The sequence below is a fragment of the Elephas maximus genome, chromosome 23 (genome assembly GCF_024166365.1).
Source record: "Elephas maximus indicus isolate mEleMax1 chromosome 23, mEleMax1 primary haplotype, whole genome shotgun sequence".
In the NCBI taxonomy this organism is placed as follows: Eukaryota; Metazoa; Chordata; class Mammalia; order Proboscidea; family Elephantidae; genus Elephas; species Elephas maximus.
In genome coordinates, this window is record NC_064841.1 from 11,469,935 (window position 1) to 11,476,140 (window position 6,206).

Sequence of the window (6,206 nt, forward strand, 5' to 3'; positions counted from 1 at the left end):
GAATGAAGCTTTGGGTTATCCCACCAGACAAAGAACTGTGACCAGCTGAGGTGCTTGCTGAGGGCAAAGGGCAATGGATGGTGGAAGAAGGTAGCTCTAAATACCAGTTACAGCTCGTGTCTGGTTGTAGAAATGACGACTGTAATTGTTATGAATGTTTCTTCCTTGTTTTACTATACGTGTATGTGTGTTTGTGTATGCAGCAAATATTTTTTTCTTCACTTCCTTATTCTATTACTTATAAATATAAGATGTAAACAGTGCTAGTGTGCTTTCAGTTGTAAGCATGTTAGTTATATTGTGTTAGGTGCAAGTATGACTTTATAATTGTCTTTATTTAGAGATTATGTATGATTTAAGGACATGTGTGTAGGTGCCAAGTTGACACCTTGTGATGGTTAATGTTACGTGTCAACTTGATGAGGTTATGATTCTCAGTGGCTGGGCAGACTTTGAACTTACTCTTTTTCCATAACGTATATAAATGTAATCATCTCCATAATGCGATCTTATGTGGTCAGCCAATTAGTTGTAAAAGGAGTTTCCTCTGGGATGTGGCTTACATCGCATACACATAGACATTTTGGCAAAGCACTCTTGCTTGCTCTTGATCCTGCATTTGACTTGTCATCCTCTGACCTCCAGTTCTTGGGACATGAGTGAACAGCTGCCACCTGACCTGCAGATTTTGGGATTTACCAGCTTCCAGAGCCCCAAGAGCCAAAAGCCTGCAGTCTGACTTGTCAGTTTGGGATTCATCATCCCCTGCAACCATGTGAGTCAGAAGTCCCCAGCCTGACCCCTGACTCATGGATTTGGGACTTGCCAGCCTCCACAACTGCGCGAGCCATTTCCTTGAGATAAATGTCTCTCTCTCCATTTATATATATGTGTGTGTGTGTGTATACACACACATATATGTGTGTGTGTGTGTATATATATATATATATGTGTGTGTGTGTGTGTATCACAGTGGTTAAGAGCTCAGGCTGCTTACCAAAAGGTCCTCAGTTCGAATGTATCAGCCACTCCTTGAAAACCCTATGGGGCAGTTCTACTCTGTCTTATAGGGTTGCTATGAGTTGGAATCGACTCAAAGGCAACAGGTTTTGGTTTATTACATACATATATAAATTTTTACTAAGTCCACCATTTGAGGCACTTCAAAGCCAGTTTATATTGCTTGTTTTATTTTTTCCTGTATATGGGTCACAACCTCCTGTTCCTTTGCAAATTTTGTTGAAAATTGAACATTTTAGATAATACATTGTAGCAACTCTATATACTGATCAACACACACACACATACACAGAGGCGGTTGTTGTTGTTGTTGTTATTACTTGGTCATTTATTTATCTGTTTAGTAGCTTGGCTCACCTAATTCCATGAAGTCCATTTCTCACCCAGTGTGCAGCCTCTGAGGTTCCCGCTCAGACCATTTTTCCTTGTTTTTATCCTTTAGCCCAGCATCTAGGTGTCACCGCTGCTTCAGTATAAGACACTTACAGATCTAAGGTTGTGTTTGAGCCTCCCTAATACTTACCCTTTACTGTTGCACGTGTGCATGGTTTGGAGGCTGCCATCAAAGTTCCAGGAGTTTACGTTTTGTTTTATTTTTTACCCCACAACAGCAAGGGACTAGTAGCTTGGATTTTCCCTCACTGATCACTCTGGATAGGGTGCAGTCCTGGACATGCACACAGTCGTCCAGACTGTCAACAATGAGTATGATATTATTTTTAAGGCTGGATTGCCAGGAGTCACTGCTGGGTCAGAGTAGCTTATTGTTCAGTCAGTTTTTGCTCACAGGTTTTGTGTAAGATTCTTATGTTGGTGAGCCTCTTTTGTTGTGTTGTTGATCTATGTACAGCTTGGTTGCATGGACTGCTCCCGATTGGAAGCAGCCTAGCACGTGCGCACAAACTTTCTGCCCCTCAGAATTCTCTGATCCCAGGAGGGCTCTTCTTGGCTGTCTCTTCCACCTGGTTCTGTTAAGCTTCTGGTTGCCCTGTTGCTAGGCTTGTATCAGAGCTAACAGCCTCTCTTTACTGCTGTTCACCAAGATCTTCACTGTTTTTGCCAATGCCCTTAGGCATGGGGCCCTTTTCAAGGGAATTAGGAGGAAAGGGATACTAAAAAAGCACAATAGCAATTTTTCCTTCACTCTTTATTCTTTAATTCATATTGTAGTGATCTTAAACACACTTTTATCATAAAGAAAATTGCAATACACAAAATTTTATTTCTGAATTATTTCTTTCCCAGTGCTCCATTTGTCTATTTCTGTGCTTTTTTTTATGCCAATATTACCTTTTTTAATTTTGATAATTCATTGCAAGTTGTAGTAAATTATGGAAGAGGTCAGTTTCTTTTGTATTATTCTGATTTTGCAAAAATACCTTCACTCTTTTTTCATATTTTATCACCTTTTAAAAAACTCGTTGCTGTCGAGTCAATTACAATTCGTAGTAACCCTATAGGACAGAGTAGAACTGCCCCATAGGGTTTCCAAGGAGCAGCTGGTTGATTCGAACTGCCAACCTTTTGGTTAGCAGCTGAACACTTAACCACTATGCCACCGGCCAATTAATATCTATAAGAAAGTATTTTGGTATCCTGATTGTAACTGCACTGAATTTATTGATTGATATGAGGGACGGCTATTTTTATACTGCTGAATCTGTCCATCTTGAAATGTGTGTTTCTCTACTCATCATAGTCTTCCTTAAAGTTTGAATGGTTTTATGTAGATTTTCTTATCTCCTGTAGCTTTATTCCTGGGTAAGTTTTTAAAATTATGAGTAGACTCCCCAAATCCATTACATTTAGAATTCTTTCCTTGCTTGATAATAGAATATGATTACATTTTGTATATTGATTTTATATTTGGTCATATTACAGAATTCTCTAATTTATATTAATTTTAGGTTGTTTCCCTTGGATTCTCAAGTAGATTAACATGTTATCTATAAACAGGGACCTTTTTTCTTGGACAATATTTACAGTTTTTTTAAACTTCTGAAGTACTTTGGGACAGAAGTGGTGATGGTGAACCGCCTAGTCTTTTTTCTTAGCTGAAATGTTTTTAATTATTCACTATTAATAGCATGATGTTTACTGCAAGCTTTTGGTAGCTGTCCTTTTCCAGACTGAGAACGTTTCCATTTATTCTGATGCTTTAATTCAGAATATGAGTTTGTAGAAGGGTTAAATTTATATCAGAAATTCGGTCTGGTCTTTTGAGGTTGACCTGAATTAACTTGGTAGGTAGGATGTGCTCTTAAAATAAGTTATTTACTGGTTTGCTAACAATCTCCTTTGGTTTAGAGCAAAATGGATAGAACTATTAAATAACAACAGGAAAGGATTTTTATGCTTTGCTGATTAGTGAAAATGACAAATTGTAAGTAATTCAGTTATTTTATATCAAAAAATTACTGCTTTAAAAGCAACAGAGCAATGACTGGGTACATTTGGTTTGTGTACTCTTAGCTCCATATAATTGAGATAGAATTGGCTTTTACCAGAATTTCTCTCAAATAACAGCAGTTCAAATGCAACCATAATTTGCTCTGTATTTGGGGTTGCTAGAATCTGTCATGTTGTTAGTTACCCTCAAATAATTTATCAAAGAAATATAATGGTTCAGGTGGAAAAACAGATTTACATAAAAATGTATCTCTCATTTTCTGCTTCAGGTTCCTCACTCTTATTGTGTCTTAATAATTAGTAAATTACATGATTAGACATGTTAATCACTTGATCATGTATTGGTTTCATTCATTTAATAAAATAATTTTTGGCTGAAAAATTTTACCTGCCATTTTACTTCTGAATATCGATGAATAGAATATGTAAAATAAGTTTTTTAATTGATCAGACTTTTTTTTCTTTCAAAGTAGTGAGCCAACGTGGTCACACTTGACCTTAACAAAAGAAATTTTGGTGTAAAAAATTGTCTAGCTTTTGGAAGTAGATTAATAGGCCTTTCTTCTTGGTCCGCCTTAGTCTGGAAGCTCAGCTGAAACCTGTTCAGCATCAGGCCCCGTTTCTAGCTGTTCAGATCAACAAGAGAAATCTATTCTTGGAACCCTTCCTGTCTACACTCAGCGCACAATTCTGGGTTTTGTGCTGTTTTTTAGTCCAGGATGGGTAACACTGGAGGAAAAACAAAAAGAAACTCACCGCCGTGATGGTCTTCTGTTGAGTTCTGGCTTCCTTTCTCAGTTCTACCTGCTACCATTTAACTTTTCAGAGTCTTCAGATAGCTGCTCAACACATCTGTCCAAGATTTTTAGTTGTGTTCAGTAGGAAAGACAGGGTGAAATATACCACTTTGTCTAGTCTGGAACTGGAAGCTTTAATGTATATTGGAAAGATTATGTTAAAATAGATTATTTCTTTTTCTTTCTCACTCACTTGTTCCCCCCCACCCCACACACATATTTTTAGATTTGAAGGCTGTAAACTCTTCTAGGCAAATGGCACAAGTCCTTTTTTAAGAGCTTCTGTTGGTATCTAGCCTCGTGCTTTAATTACTTTATCCCAAGGAATTATTTCTTTATATTATCCCATTAAATTTTAAGTCTATTTCCTTTAGTTTTACCTCTAGCCTACTATTTTCCAAGTAAGAAGTTGTTAGGTATACATTTTGAGGAATTTGGAATTTTAAAGAATGTATCTATTGAAATAAAAATTTTTGCAGTTATGTGTATAAACTGAATGTACGACACAATGAAGGAAAGAAAGAAAAATTCTATAACTGTCCCTCTCATTATGAGAGCAGAGTAAATCTCTACCTTCACATTCACGATCTGTGGAGTTTGTTGAATATACGCTTTCAATAACACGCATGTGTAGAATGCTAACTTTTAGGGAAACCCTTGCTTCTGCTTGACCTGATGTATACTGTAGATTTTTTTTCTCCCTAATATTATGATCATGACAACTCATTATATATATATATATATCTCACAAAATAATTATAGATATACCCAAAACTGTGTGGTGTTTAATTAAAAGAAGAATTAAGCAAGTGCAGGTTTAACTTGATTACACTTGCCAAATAAATTTATGAACACTGGTCTGAGCGTAGAAGTGGAAGCTATAACCTTAGTGTTGAAAATACATATGCCTGACCTCGTGTGAATTTAAGAAACAGAAGTGATTTATCACTAAGCCAGTGAGGGTAGAGGTAAGGATTTTTCCAAAACTGAAATGAAAAAAACAAATCCGGGTTGTGTTTCCCTAAAGTGGGCCTTTTTGTGGTAAACTATAACAAAGTAACACAGATGTCGGCAATACTTGCATGCCCAGTGGACTATTTAAATATTACTGTGACTGAGAGCAAAAGACTTCAAAATTGTCCTGACTCTCTTATTTAAATCTATACGGGAATACAGATTTAGAGCTAAATGGCACACAGTCACGCAGGGAGACTCGGGAGGCTACAAGGGCTCTGAATGTTGATGAGAATTTACTTCTGTGTTGTGCTCTGGACAAATGTCAACAGAGTAGTAAACAATTATGTCCTTGGAGATGCAAATGGATTCTATAGGCTGTGAACTGAGACTTATCCCACTCAGATCTTACTCAAAGCAGTGTGTCTAGAAGGGTGCACATACCCTAACAATGAGACTGGATATGGCAACCTAGAAATAAAGAAACAGAGTTAGTTTCAACTCATTATAACTATAAACAAGACCTTTCTCTCTCTCTTTCTCACCAAGTAGGTGAGAGATGACATTGTTTTTGTTTCATATATTTAGAATAAACAAATTCATTCTGGAAAGTTGCCTTTGAGGAGTTTAGCAAGATTTTGCTCTGTCTGAATTCTACAAGGGCTACCCATCACAGATACAGTGTTTTCTGGAAGATTCTTGCTAATATTATTTTTACTCATGTGGAAAAGCTCTGTTTTCCAAAGGGAGAAATTTCTCTCTGGGGTCCGCAGAGTTTCCTGAGTGATCTTCCAGATGACAAAATATCTCATTGGGAGTGAAAGGAGAAGATTAAAATTAGGGTGGTTGATGCAAAACCTGCAGATAATATTCTGAAGAGAAAAATGGAGTGCAAGAATGAAGAGAAAAGCAGCGCAGGATGTTGTAGGGAAATGTGGAGAAGGGAAAATATACTGAGCCTGAAGGCAGATGAGCAAATCAGAAATTATGGAGTCGAATAGTAAAACTGGCCTCGTACAATTTAGC

At 37.1% G+C, this 6,206-nt stretch overlaps 1 protein-coding gene across 1 annotated transcript in view; it reads left to right on the top strand.

Annotated features, from left to right (window-relative positions):
* LOC126066586 (vasodilator-stimulated phosphoprotein-like) overlaps positions 1-730 on the top strand; it is a 521,808-nt gene extending 521,078 nt beyond the window's left edge. Inside the window, exon 3 of the transcript XR_007515144.1 lies at positions 646-730. The gene's annotated coding sequence lies outside the window, so the exon portion shown is untranslated. The remainder of the gene's footprint in view (positions 1-645) is intronic.
* Positions 731-6,206: the final 5,476 nt, after the last annotated feature.